Source organism: Alligator sinensis, unplaced genomic scaffold (assembly GCF_000455745.1).
Source record: "Alligator sinensis unplaced genomic scaffold, ASM45574v1 scaffold264_1, whole genome shotgun sequence".
NCBI lineage: Eukaryota > Metazoa > Chordata > Crocodylia > Alligatoridae > Alligator > Alligator sinensis.
Genome location: NW_005841831.1, coordinates 7,231,395 through 7,246,854, shown reverse-complemented (window position 1 = coordinate 7,246,854; position 15,460 = coordinate 7,231,395). Strand labels below are relative to the sequence as shown.

Sequence of the window (15,460 nt, the reverse complement as noted above, 5' to 3'; positions counted from 1 at the left end):
CCCTGGCCTGCCGTGCTGCAGTGGCTAAGCTCTACCCTGCTCCAGTCACCCAGCCCTGCTGGGATGTGTCTGTGTCCTGGGAGCCCAATCCTTTTTTTTCTCTTCCACTTACTACCCTGAGCTGCTGCTGGCTGGCTGGGAAAAGAGCTGGTCCTGCCCTTAGCTCCTTAGCTCCTAGTCCTGTCCCTGTTCACCACGCTTTTAGTGGCAAGTCACAGTTGTGCAGGTGAATTGTTTTTTCCCCAGAGATGGTTTTTTGACTTAAGGTGTAACTGCTCCACTAAACCGAACAAAATTAAGCCAATTAATATTTATTCATCTGACAGCATAAGGTGCAACAAGGCCCTGGTTTTCATTTCCAGGTAGACTGTGGGGTAGCTCTGGCTGTAACAATGTCACTCACCAGAACTGCCACTCACTTGGTGATGGTGCCTGTGTGTCAAGAACTCATTTAAGAAACAATCTCAGGTTATTAACTTTTAAAACAAGTTATTAATTTGTGATGCAGCAGCATGTTGCATAACCATTACTGAGCCTCCATACTCCAAAACACTGTTGCTTTCTGCTAGAGCTTGGAGCTTAAATGCTGACACCATTTTGGCTTTAATGTCATTGTTGGCTGTTCTGTGAATAGTGTTGTTAAGCAGTTGGAATTTACACTGTTTTGAATAGTCTTCCTAGCATTAATGCAGGTGGATACACAAGTGCAGACAAACACACATCATTCATGACTTGTGTGCTTTGTTGCTTGGCATTTCCTCTGCCGCCTCCTCTCTGGCTCTGAGTGTGAATAATGCCTCCGTGTGCCTATGGCTGCTGATGCTAAAGAAGGCTTTTCTTTAATACCAACTGTGTTTTTACTGAGTAGTTCCTGAACAAGTTGTTCCTTGTTCCTAAACATGTTCTCAAGAGAGTGTACAACAGTGGTTAGAGCAGAGAACCGTGACTCAGGAATCTGGGATTCTGTGCTTGCTTCATAACTCACCATGATTTTGGACGAATCTATTTTCCAAGTTTCAGTTTCTCTCTCTGTAAAATAGGAGTAAACATGCTTGCCAACTGCAGAGATGGGCTACAAAGCTCAGTTTTTTAATGTCTTTTAAAAAGCTTAATACTCTTTAATGAGAATTTTTACTGCCCCCTCCTCCCCCCACATTTCCTGCCTTGACTATGCAACTCCTTTCACATGTCAATTGGAAAGCAGTCTGGAGCTTATTCCTGTTTCTCCAGGAAATTAGACAAATGCAGAAGAATTTAGCCTGGGTTATTGTCTGGTTTTCTTTCCTCTTTTCTTTCTCTTTTCTAATGCATTAACAATGTTTCCTCTGTCCAGCCAATTTGCTTTCTTGATGCATCATCTTTGGCCCAATTCCACAATGCAGCTCACTGTTAATTTTCCACAACCATCTCTTATAAAAATATTATCTACTGTTTCCTATCTGACCTTGCAGTAGATACTCACCTTATCTGTAGGGATTTCTCTCATCCTGAATGGTGACTGTGGTGCTGAATCACTTTTGTAATCGATACCATTTGTTCATGGGAATTCCCTGGTATGATGCAAATGTGAGGGACCTGGGGGCTGTATGCCTTTCTTATCTGGTAAGAAGGCACAATTCCATCTAAAGGCAACACTGCCTGGAAGATTATAGTAGTTTTTCTTTCAGTTCTTTGTGGCATTTTGCCCTTTTTCTTCCATGGAAAAGGGAGCTGGCTGTGTTTGCTTTGGGTTAAAATGGGAGAAAATAAAGACAGAAGAGGCCATGAGTATAGAATGAGAAGGGATGCCTCCAGGTCACTCCTTAGGATACATTGGTAGCTGGCAGGGTAGCTTGCATTGCTCTTCCAGTTCTGGGGATAGGTGCTTTAGTATCCACGGCTATTAATCTCCTTTCTCCTACACTATATTATTTACAAATATAAAAACAAAGCATATGAATGTGATGTTCCAGTTACCCTGTATGGGTTGATGGTGACACTCCCAGGTGCTTAGCTCACTCTAGAAGGAAACCATGCTCCATGATACGCAGAGTCTGAAAAGGGAAGTGTCAGAAGGAAGACAGAAATAATGGAGAATGGGGCGCAGCATGCTGGACAAGTCAGTCCTGTTCACTGCTAGCAGGTTGGCAGATGTGCAGGAGAGCACTAGCCTACAGCTTGGAAGATGGGGAGTCATGTTCCTGCCCTGCTGCGAATTTGCTATGACCTTTGATGTATCTCTTAACCTCTCCATGCCTCAGTTCCCCACTGACAAATGGTGATAATGGTGCTTCTTTACCTCACAAGAAAAATGATATATGTAGGAATGTGGCTTTTCTGTAAATTTGAAGTCTGGCATTGCAGTTCCTTAGTAACCTCAGCTGATTTTCATGCAGTGTTTTTTTTATGCTCGACTATATATAAAAAAAATTCTAATCCCATGTGATGTAGCCATGTATGCTGTTATATATACCACACACACACACACACACACACAAATATATATATATCCTCCTCATGCAGTTCCCTTTGATTTCATTGTCTCTAATCAGGGCCCAGACAGAGGCCAAGCAAAAGGAAGCGTGACTCTGGAGCCCATGCTGAGGGACCTCCTCTGGCAGGGGGTGGTTCTGAGTCCTAGTTCAGGAATTATTTATGCATTTTGCATTTTAGTCATTGAACAAAATGTATAAACCAGTGTAGGCAGCAGGGACTGGAACCTGGACAGTGTTCTTAGACCAGTGGCATTGGTGGAGTAAAGCAGAGCATGTAGGGGAGGACAAACACTGAGATTCAAGGTGTTAGTTGGGGTAGGGTTGGACGAGATCCCAAAGGCAAGCATTAGAAATATATAGCAGATAACGTGTGTTAGGGGAAACCAATCTAGGATTTCAAATTAAAAAATAGCAGGGCAGGCAATTTTGGCAGCTATATTTTTCATAGACGAGAACAGAGGCAGGAATTAGATGGAGGAAGTTGCAACAATCAAGGTGGGACAGGTTAGTTAGAACAGAAGAGGACAGTGAGATATTTGATCAAAATGAGGAAGAAGAATTGATAAATGTTGGCAGGTGAAGGGAAAAGAATAATGAAGAATCAAAGATGACTCCAAGATAAGAAGAATGGTGGTATATATGTTCATGACAATGGAAACCATGCATACCCATACATGTTTTGAGTTACTGGGGCATGCGTGTGTGTTTCTTATCCTACACACACCTTCTCCTTGGTAAGAATAAATGTTTTTTCCAGGCTAATAAAAGTTTCCATTTAATAAAAGTTAATAGACTAGCTGGACACTCTCCCGTGTCAAAAGAAAACTTTCAAAGCTACAAATATAAAAGAATCCTTATTAAATGCTTTAGTATGTCTGTGATCACTCAGCCTGTCATTCTACTTTTTTTATATTCACAGACTTGATGGATTGTCTCTTATTTTGAGTCTGTTCAATATGAGCCAAATGTCTGGAATAATGTCTCCATGTTAGCAGAATGCTTCATGTGCTTGGGGCAAACATCAAAATTATAGGCTTCTCATATTATCGATGCAATGAGACAGTCTGTACAATAAATTTAGTGGAAAATTTTAGAAGGCAAAGGTTTTTACCAGATTTATTTAGGATTAGCCAACTTAGCATCTGCACATCAGGGCAGCCTGTTCTAATACAAAGTGTAATTTATAGGTACCAGTTAATGTGGTAAATTCTGAGTACTGTATAATCAATTAGAAACCTGACATCCTGCTAGGCCCTCTCCTAAGTAGGGGGAAGAGGACTTTAAGAATGTAGTTCTGAACTGACTTTTATGGGACTTCTTTCTCTGGCCTGTTGCTTTTCGGAGGATGGAAACATTGCTTATAAAGAGATTGACCTATTCTCAGGGAAATTTTAATATAATGCTTCATTTTTTTTTAATCTTCCAAAATTCAATACTTGATTTTAGAGTTGGTAAAATGTTAGAAAATAGGAAACCCAAGTAACAAAATGTGATGTGAAATTCTGGGGATCAATTCTGCATTAATATAGCAGTAGAGGTCTGAGTGATGTATTAAAAGTGCCTAAATCCCATTTTCATAAATTGACTTAACCAGGAGCCTAAACACCATTGAAAATAAATTACAAGTATCAACTTCGAGTTAGAAAGCATTTTCTTCTGCTTACCACAGTTTAAGGTTCCTAATTTGTTTAAGCATTTTTTTTAAAAGGAAACCCTGTTTTTGCTTAGTTTCCTGCCTACAAAAGGCGATCATATACTAAAATGATAGAATAAGGTAGGTGAGCATACTAATAGTAATGAGGAGGATTACACCTGGGACTGTTAAACTCTTTCCTCAAGCTTTGAATGTGGAGAGAACCAGAGCTCTGTTATTTTGTGACTCATCGTTTCAGAAGACGCTATGGAGCCGGATTAATTTTTTTTGTTGTGTTTTTTACCTATTGTTTATTTCTGTATATTGTATTGACAGGCACCTGGGGAATTGCAAGTGGAGGAACCCAGGCAGGTGGTTCAGGACACTGATCCTGAATTCCTAGGAAATGGGACTTCCCAGAGTGTGCAGGATTTGGGCCCCTGAAGCCCAGGGAATACCTACCTGCCTGAGGCAGCTGGAGAGCACAGGCAACTTCAGGCTGACCACGCACTCCCACCATAAACCTAACAGATGTTTGCTGCAGCAAGGCAACACAAATTAATACCACCTATGTTGCAGCCCCAAATTTGGGGCATTTGTGGTGCAACAAGTGGTATGGAGATCTGTTTGTTTGGGTTTGGTGCCACCAAAAAATAAGTTATGGTGACAAAGGCCATGTCTGTGTCTGCCTCAAGCCTTCTCCTCAAATAGCCAGCTGTTTCCAGCGCTTGCCCAGCGTATGGGAGATCTGGTTTCTATGGTTCTCTGCTACACGGGGTTTGAACCTACCCTTCTTCTGTCCTAGCAGTTACCTTTTTAATGGTCTTGATGTTCCATTACTCAAGCAATCCTTTCTTTTGCAATTGTGATGCCTGTTAGCCATTACAGTAATGTTTCTCTTTGATTCCACAGCCCTGCAGACTGTTTTTAGCTCTAGTTCAATCCCTTAACTCAGGTATAGTAATCTTAATTTAGGTATGGAAGTGACTGAGAGAGAAGTATTGAAGGCACTGCCAAGATGCTCCAGAAGGCTAGATTTTATTTTATGAATATGAATAAGAGACATACATTTAATTATAGTGACTACAGGACTAAAGGCATTATAATGACTACAAGACTAATGGCACAATATCGTTTGACTATTGTGACTATTTTCTGCCTAGTTTGTTGTATTTTCTTAAACTTTATATATAATCTACCAAATGAGTGCACATTCCAATAGTTATATTTGCTTTTGCTTTTATCTTAAACTAAATAATACAGTTCTGAGCCCCTAGCATGTTAGTAAAGCATCTAGTTTATCTTTAACTAGAAAAAAAAAGTGCATTGTGCTATATGTGATGGTGTACTACATCATCTTCCCCCAGTTTTTAAAATCCTAGATTCACCCATGGGTAGGGGTACCAACCAGAGTCAGAGAAAGCAAGCAGAATTCAGGGACAAGCCAGATACTGTACAATTAGGAAACCAAGAAGTCGAACAGAGAACAAACTTTACAAGCAAGCCAAGTCAGGAACCAGGATATCAAACTGAAAGCAAAGTCTAAAAGCAAGCCAAGTCAGGAAACCAGGATGTCAGGAAGCAGGCAGAGCTACCAGAGATGCAGTCTAAAGTCAGGAAAAGCCCTGCTGTCCAGACACTTCCCGTTCCTCTCCTTGGTCTTATGTAGGATGGAGTAGAGTGTTAAGTGACAGGAGCCAGCCACTTAGTTATCAGGAAATGGGCAGAGCCTTGGGCACCGCTGAAGCTTTAAAGCAGACGCAATCCAGGATCTGGGACCAACAGCAGTTTAGAGAAGACGCTTCACTGGTCAGACCAAGGCTCTGAGTTGAAGGCTGTCGGCCTGACAGACCTCTTCACTAATAATACTTTAGATCTTATTCTTAGTCCTCGTTTTGTTTTGGTTGGAAGTACTGTACCAGAGTGGTTTAGCTGTTTTGCATAGTCATTGGATGGAGACACAGTTTTTGATGTAATTGAGCCCCTTGGCTCTAAAAATCAGGTCAAGCACCTTGAATCGGCAAAGGGAATGGATTAGGATCTAATTAATGGACTAAAATATGGACGTGCTCATGATGACCTGTCCCACTGATCATCTTGGCTGTCATGTTCTGAATAAACTGGAGCTTGTGTCTTAGTTTCACCTTTGTCAGCATATACAATAAAATATAATATTCCAAACAGATGATGACAGATACATGGAACATTATGTCCAAAACCTAACACGGGGGCTAAAATTTTCTGCTAAGAGGGCACCTTTACCATTACCCTTCCCTGATCAACTAGGGCCAAGGATGCACACACAAGTAATGAAAAACTTCATCCCATTTCCATGAATTAGAAACGGGGGTCCTAAGTTATCATTGTGAGGATGAGGGTCACTGCCCAACTAGTCTCCCAGACAGATTCTTGAAGGGGTGCAAATGAATATGCATCTATGTGAGTACTCCTGCACATGGCAGCTGAATTTTTGGGGTACAAATGGAGATTTGTTCATGTGGAACAGGTATATAACTTGAGAAACGTTATTCAAGTTAGAGCCTGAAAAGCTGCCTGAGCATGTAGAGAACTGTGGGGAAACATTTTGAGGTGTATTGCTAGTTTCTGTAAAATCATCTGTTTGTTGGTTAGTTTGGTTTCTTCTGGGCCTCTTGTATGATTGAAATGGTTTGTGTGACTCTTGGTTTGGTTAGCAACACAGTAGCTGAGTTTTCAAAGCTTAAATATTTTTTGCAGATGTTTCAGATCAGCAGTAAAACCAGCGGTTTTCAGTGTTTGTGAGTTTCTTGCCATCCTTATTTAAACAAACTATTTAATGGCTGAAATTATGTGGTTTTAAAGGTTACAAGAGACCAAGCACTTATGTCTCTCTTTTGAGATTCAGCTGTATTGGTTCCAGGTGCCTTACAAGGCTGAAGGAGGGCTTCTAAACCCTGGGTCATTAGGCTTAAGAGTGCCAGAGCAGCCCATAGTCATAGGTTAGTTTAGATAAAATAAGCACCTTCCTTAAATGTTTTTACGCAAGACCTTCAGTATAAAAATATATACGCTCTACTACTTGAGCTGTGGGAGAACTCCTTTAGGGGGAAAATTTAGCAAACTGTACAATTAGTGTGAGCAATTTAGAGGAAAAAAATCACCTGCACTAGGTCATTGTGTTGCAGGATAAACGTACTAACATATCATAATTAGAGCTGGGATAAATAAATATATCAGGTGGGATTTCAAAATGATTCATAGAGGTGTGGCATCTTATGCAAGTGCAAGATAATTGGTTAGAGAGAGCATCTGTCAGATTTTAACACAGGGCTACGAAAGGATAATACTACTTCTTCATTGCCTAGTGATCTTGCTGATGAATTCAATTTCTACTGTAGTGGGACAGACGTGGTTTTATATTCAGCTCTCAATTTGCTTTTCTCTGTGTCTAGCTTTCTTCTTCAAAAGGAAATAATGCTCTTGATTGCAAAGAGACTGTCTGTATCTGCGTTCTTTGTGAACATCATGATGGTACAAATAAAAAAAATAATTGCAATATTTCCTAATTTGTAAACTGTTTTGAATTCTGTATATGAAACATGCCATGTAACTACCAAGTGCCCTTAATAATAATGATTCAAATGAATTATGACTAAAGACACAAATATCAAACTTTGCCTGAAATTAGTACAACTCATCTCATAGGTGGTCATGCAATGAAGTGACCTGATTTTGAGAAGTGCTGAGTACTTACAGCCACCAGAAAGTCAATAAATTGTGGGCATTGGCAGTTTTGAAAATTGGGCCTCTTATTTAGGTACATCTATGTAACTTCAGTTAGCTACAGCTAGCTGACTTTAGGCTTCCATGACTGAAAATTTTGGCCTTACTATATAGTTACACCATTCAAACCCATATTAAATTGAGAAACTGCTAATACACTGCAAATGACTTGCATCACTTTGCAATACCATGGAAGTATGAAAGTATCAAAGCAAAAACTGACTGCAGTAAAAGTACTGTGCTGGTGACAGCAGCCTATCAATATAGGACACCTTGAAGGCATGCCTGATTATCAGTGCTATGCAACTTTTGGAGACCCTGATCATGTTGACACCTGCACATGGATTTACTAAACAGGTCCAGTGACAACAGCTGTGTTCTTCATAGAAGTAAACTGAAGCATGTACAATGATCAAGACTTACAACAGACTTACAGTAGCATGAAGGGGGAAATTACAGAGGGGAAATTATAAGGATACACATTAAACATATGGTCTTTTTCTTGTATGGGGAACTTTGTCGTCATGCTACATGCACTATACAACCATGATATAGCTATGTAGCACACCCTTGAATGATCTCCTGCCAAAGTTTGCATTATTACATTTTGGGAGTTACATATTTTACCATTTGAAATAACAGTGATTAAACTAATTTAAACTCAGACCCTGTGCTTCGAAAGGGAATATCACATTCCTTCTTTCCTGCACAGTCCCAGAAATGCTGGAGGACATATGACATGTCAGCAGTAACAGCAGCTGGTTATTTTCACAGCTATTCTCTGTAGCTTTCTTGCTCTTTCTCAAAAGGGTATGAGTTGTGTCACTGCAATTGTTGGCTGCTGTAATACCGAGGGTCACATCTGGAGTGATGGGTTCATGGTCTATAGCTTTACGGTTTCCAGCTCTGCTGTAGATGACTCTGTCAAGGGAACTCCCAGCTGCATGGCAATCCCACAAGTGTTGGTGGTTTCTGGCAACATTCTGCTAGTAAATGTTTGTCTAAGATGAAGGAAGAGTGATTTCTGGGAAGGATACGCCTCAGATTCTTGTTGGGTTAGTGTCTCCTTATCTTTAGACATCAGCCTGACTTTAAGAAAATCCCATTTAGAAACAAATCTAACAAATTAAGACTAAAAACCCAGAGAAAAGTTCTGTGCATTTCCCTACTTTTGCCAAAGGGTTTTAGTGAGTTTTCTTCTGAAGTACTGCTTTCTTAGCAGAGAAAGAGGGTGCATCTACATGAGATGCTTAATCCGCAGTAGACTAATTCCACTGAGCATTAGTGTTTCATGGCAAAAGCCATGCTAATGCACAGTAGAAATAGTCTACTGTGCATTAAGTGTCATGAAAAAATCATGCGCTGGTGCTACTGTGCAGTAGTGCTGGTTACTGTGCATTTAGTTAGTACTAGGGCTTTGCGAAGCTTTGATCCCCGATTCGATTCAGCTGAGATTTGGCCCGATTCACTGGCTGAATCTCCAAATCCAAATCGAATCAGAGGATCATTTAATCTCTCCAAATTGAACTGCAACCCTCTGAATCGATTCGGACATAAACACAGCTTTAAATGTTTTTTTCTACATAACTCAAGGTACCAGGTGGCTCATGAATGCTGCAATGCTGGGGCGCATGGAGCGTCCCACAGAAGTGCAGGGGGCTCCCCAGTGCACTCAACAGCAGACCCGGAAGTGGACCAGAAGCACTTCTGGTCCACTTCCCAGTCTGCCAGGGAGAACCCCTCCCCCCAGCTCAGTAACTCGTGCCTCCTGGGTCTGTGGGGGCACCCAGGGTCTGCCCGTGGCTGATCGCTGAGCTGCTGGGGGGAGGGGGGAATGTAGGGGGGTCCCCCAAGCGTGCTCCCTGGTGGACCCAGAAGTGGACTGGAAGTACTTCCGGTCTACTTCTGGGATTCGCCACTGAGCACATGGAGGCCCCTGCCCCATACTCCTGTGGGATGCTCCATCCACCCCAGCATCGCAGCATTCACAAGCTGCGCTGGTACCTCAAGGTCTGTAGAAAAAAACTTTTGTCTATGTCCTAATCACTGATTCTCCAAATCAGCATCCAATCTTCAGATTTGGATTTGGCTGAATCAAATCGGGGACAGTGATCCGAATCAAGAAATCAAATCACTTTCCCCGATTCACGCAGAATCCAAATCCTAATCGAATAGGGCCTGCTTCACACACCCCTAGTTAGTACTTCATCTTAGAGGTACTAAACTGAATATACAGTAGCAATGATGCATGAATGCACATGTAGACATGCCTAGAGTTCATTTTCTCATTTCTGAAGAGGAAGAGTCTTGGACGTCTGAGAGAATTTTGGCTTTGTAAAACTAAATTATTTGTGGGTGTGAACAGTCACCTACAAAATCAGAGGATGCTTATTTTCAAAAGTCATTCTTTACTAGGAAACCATTTCAAGTTGCCCCTCATTCTTGTGACAAGATATGCCAGCATGTTTGATAGGTTCTTTCATACACACACAGCATCCAGCAAGAGAGATCGTAAACCAGAAATGTACATGAAGTTTCAGAGATATGCGATCATCAGCTATTTTTTTTAAATAATGTTCTCTGCCCCAAATGTGCTAATGCAAAGAACATTTTCCTGAGCATCCTGGAAATAGCCTTTAATTTCCTTGCTAAATGTTTTTCATGTGGGCACTTCTAGTAGGTTTGCCCTCCGATAAAGAATTTCCTCCTGGTTGTAGGTACCTGCTCATGTTGAACCAATAAATTGAGACATCCTCAGAACTGGAGTAAGACGGTATTCCAGGTTGTGAAACTGATAGAGAATGAGAGGGGAAAGAAGGCTTCATTCAAGATGGCTCAGAGCTGCAGGGAGCGGTCTGTGCTTTATGCCTAGACCAATCTCTTGAAGGATTTGAGCTGGATGTTTCTCAGGAAATACAGCATTGACTATACCACGTAAAAATAACTGCATTAGAAGATAGGAGCTCAGCTAAGGGCCTCTCAGCTCAAGTGTGATGTGTCTCTTTGAGATTAGCAACTCTGTTGGCAATCCGGTACTTTAAATGCAAAAATGTGTGCTTAATAAAAATGACTTTGACATTTTTATTGCTAGTTTATCCATTCACTTATTGTAGTTTTTATACCAGCACAAGGCTAGTGTTGTCAAGAGTGTTGCACTTGAGTTTTAGAGCTAGGTATATTTTATCATAATTAGGACACCAGAATTCTGTTTTCTTCTGTGTATACAAATGGAAATTTTCTAGCCACTAAGTGGACTTTAGGGCACTTACCAGTATGTCAAATTGTAATCCTATTCCCTTGCAGAGTAGACACATAAGTATGTACACACAGACTAAGCATGCACACTCAGTCATACAGCTGTATGTGCAATACATATTCTGGATGCGTGTGTGGGTGTAAGTCTCAAAAATGTAACCAGTCAGAAACCCATTAGTTTAGATATCAGAGGAGGAGTGCACTCCCATGTCTAAGTCTCTGAACAGCTGAGTAGCTAGGGACTTGGCAAGGGCCTTTAATCTCAAGCTCTGATTTCCCAGCACAGCACTCTAACCACCATGCTTCGGATTAAGCATTATCCTGACCCTTTTTCAGCATACCTTTTGCAGTTGTCCCCCCTGGGCAACCAAGAGACAAAGATATGTGTATCCAGGAGGAAGCCAAAGTGCCTGTAGATCACCGAGATGGCTGCTCATTCAGGAAGGGATCCTTCAGGAAGGGAGAAGCAGGGGTAGATCCAGGATTTGGCAAAGTGGGGTGCAGAAACAGCCCGCTACTGCAAGGGTGGCTGCACCTGCTCTCCTAGCATCCTACCTTCCTAGCCCACTGGTATGGACAGACTGCACCACGGGAGCCTCTAGGGACTTTTTGAAAGTTCCCAGAATAGGTAAGCATCTCTGCCTTCCCTTCTGTGCCCAAGGAATAATCCTTCCCTCTCTTTTCCACACCCCTGCACCTGCCTCTGCTGCTTTCCATGCTGAAGAAGGCTTCAAAGTCACTCCTGCTTGTTGCAGCCAGGCTGCCTGGGGGCTGGGCTCAGCGACAGCAGCAGCAGCGATGGGTTCCCCCCACCCTGCCAGTTTCTGGGGAGGGGGAAACCCCCTACCCATCTCTGCTGCTGCTGTCATTGCTCCAAGCTGTGCCCAGCTCCTACGAGGCTTGGCTGGAGCAGGCAGGAACAGATTTGAAGCTTACCCTGCCTCCAGGACAGCAAGGAAAGCAGCAGCAGCAGGGTGATGGAAAGGGAGGGAAGGGTACATGCCTTTGAGCATGCAGGAGCAGGAGGGATTCTTACCTGCTTTGAGGACTTCATATAAATCCCCAGAGGCTCCTGCGGTGTGGTCCAATCTGAAAAAGGAGTGCAACCACACCACTGCATCCTCTGGATATGTCACTGGAGAGAAGGCCTGGGTTATATAATCTGGGCCCTTGCCCCCAGTGGGGCAGACCCCCTTAATGCCCTTCCATATGTTTTATCCAGTGACTTGTAAATGCAAGGGGCAATGGCTCAGCTCAAAAAGAGGTCTGGAGAAAAGCCTGGATAATGTCCAACCTGTTGCCTAGTGGTTAAAGCACTGCACCAGGCAGTCACAGATGTTTAGTTTCAAGCCCTCTCTGGGTAAGGTGGCTGTAACGGGGGGCCTGCTCATGGCCAATCTCGCTGTGGCCCACCCACCTGTTCCTGGGCCAACCACCCACGTTCTTTCCCGCCACGCCTTGTTGCTATAATTAATTAATAGATGTTAATTAAGCAGGAGGCTGCCCATTTCATGCCCCGATGCCAGGAGGCACTATCTGCAGCTCCATTCCTCTCCTACACCGCAGCCCAAGCCTCACAGATGGCATCACGATGTTCCCACCATCACCGGCCCCCACACTGGGCCCCAGAATCCTTCTATTGAACCCCACCTTGATTCCTCCCCTCAGACGGCCTCTTCTGCCATCATACTGGGCACCATAGCTCCCTGAACTGATGTCCCTTTGGGTGTGATCCCCCCACCAGGACCTTCAGCTCTCTAGCCCTGGCCCACCTCCAGGCCGGTCGGAACCCCAGGCTTTCGGCTCTTGGGCGTTCCTCGCGGTGCACCCCTGGCCCTTTGACCCTTCCGGTCCCGGCCCCAGCATGGGCCAGTCAGGGGAAGCTCAGACAGGCCTGAGTCTATGGCCCTTACTCTTTTGCCATGGGGTCCACCTTCTCAACCCTCCAACTAAGGGGTAACCCACCTGGTCGTGGGGGCTAGGGGTTAAGGCACCCCAGCCCACCTTTCACTGGGGTGGTAACTGGCCTGGTATTTCCTGGGGGTTCCCGCGCCACTGAGGGCCCCACCAGGCCACCCACTCCTGGCAGGGTGCAGTTTTAGCTTATACCCAGGACCAGGAGCCTCCTAACCATCCCCTACAGCTCCTCCCTTACCTCCAGATGATATCAGCAGCCCTCCACCCAGGCAGTGTTGTTACCTGGCCTTCAGTAGCAGAACTGCCTTGTTTATATGGGCAGCCCCTGATTCCCAAATGGCTGCCCACATCAGGCACCTGCCAGCTGCTGCACAAACGGTGCCCTGCCACAGTGGTCTGGAGCCCAGGTCTTCTGCTTCTTGAGTGAATACCCTGCCCACTCAGCTGTTGATGCTAGACATGGGTAGGCTTCCCCTCTGCTTTTTTTTAGGACTTATACTAAGGTGCATACATATATACCCGGTCAAAATGGAACCCACTGTGCAACCCAAATTACATATGCACACTTACATGTCCATTGTGTAGAGGTAAGGCTATGAACATGTTTCATACACTTCCATTTACGCACACAAAGGAAATAGAATTCTGCCCTGTATCCATATGCCTCATCCTTAAAATAATGAAGGAAAATTGTGAATGCCTAGTGAACCAAAAGCACTCAGAACTGAAGTGACTTGAAAATATGCATAAAAGTCTGAATTTTACCTATTATTTGGGAAGTTGTTATTAAATATTATTAAAAATAAGCTTTACAAACTGAAATCTATTCTTTCTGTCTGAGTACAACTCAGTTCTCTATCTTGCCACGGAGATCTTCTCCCTCACCATATTTTCTTAGTTATACTGGACAATCATCCTGCCCAATCATCCTGTCACCATCTGAATGTCATCCTTAAATTGGGCCTTTCTCTTGGTCATCACATCCAGTCTGTGTGGACTCAGGCATCAATATTCAGCTCTCTTCCACCCTGTTTAAATTCTGAAAATCCATTACTGTACCTACTTTTGCAGGGGAAGGGGACCTGCCAAACTTTTTCATTCACTCTTTCACAGGGGCTCAAGCAGGGTAGAACCGAATCCACTTACGCCCCTAATAGGTAGAGTGGAATCAGACCTTAGATGATTACTTTGGCTGTCAGCCTTCGCCGTGCCCTTTAGCCTCCCCATTTTCTAGCGAAGCAAAATAAGCTGCTTATCTTCATTCCCAAGGTCCTTCACAATATATTTCCACCCTACCTATTGACTCATTCACTACTGAAATGTTAGCTCCCACTTCTTATCAGCTTATGATGCCAATCCACATTTCACAACTGTTACATTTCAGATAGGCTCATCTGTGCTATCCCCTATGTTGTCTCAATGCTTGGGAAAAGCAACCCTTAACATCTACTAACCACTTGTTATCTTTTTGAGGACCTTCCTTAAATTCACTTCTGTCCTGATGCCCACAAAAGAACTTGGCAGTGGTTAAGCTGTTGTTGTGCTATTACCCTGCCTCTTCTGGTGACCAGTATCCTCTCACAGATTTTCCCACCTATATGTCTTCATCCAGCTGTTGTGGATTTTCTTAGATTGCATCTTTTTGTTCCGTGTTTGTGTAATGCCTGACATAAAACAGTCCTGGTTCATGTCTAAGGCTCTGTGACACTGTGTTAATACATATAATAGTAGGGCTTTAAAAATGAAGTAGTTTCCAGCCTAACTCACTGAGAGGTAACTCACTGTCCTGATATTGTGCATCAACTATGACCAAGAGAGAAATTGTAGCAGGGAGTTCAGTCTCTATGATCCAAGTAGGGTGTGCCAGTTATGTTGATAGGCATGTCATATAGATACTGAATTATTAGGAACTCATCTGAGGTTGCCAGCTCATTTCTTTGGATTATCCAAACAGCCATCTGTGATAATAGCTTTCAGTCATTCCCAATCTGCACTGAATTTTGAATGGGGGACCTAAAAATGAAAGAGTCTGAGTTTCATGATCAGACCTCTGAGCCATTGGAAGCATTTTTTTTCGGTTAAAGTTGTCCCATGGCCTTACATCATTTTCAGAGACTAGCATTGGAAAGTTTTTCTCTTAGTGTTATCTCCCTGAGATTTCCATGGGAAACTTTCCAAGGAGAAACATTTCACAGTCTCTTTCAAGCCAAACCCAAAGCATTTTCCATTAGTAACTAGGGAGTCAGTCTCTGCTTCCCACCCACTCAGCATTCCTTGGAGACAAATTCTTGCTGCTGGTGTGCCTTCTAGTAAGAGTTTTAGAGGTTGCACCCCTTCCTTCTTAGCTCCCCTGCTGCTTTGCTGCATGTGTCTCTGATCTTACCCGCGGGTGTGGCATAGTGTCTGGGAACAGACAGAC

At 43.2% G+C, this 15,460-nt stretch overlaps 1 protein-coding gene across 2 annotated transcripts in view; it reads left to right on the top strand.

Annotated features, from left to right (window-relative positions):
* The window catches only part of HIVEP3 (human immunodeficiency virus type I enhancer binding protein 3), a 195,094-nt gene that overhangs the window by 101,686 nt on the left and 77,948 nt on the right, over positions 1 to 15,460 (top strand). The gene's annotated exons all lie outside the window — the stretch shown is intronic.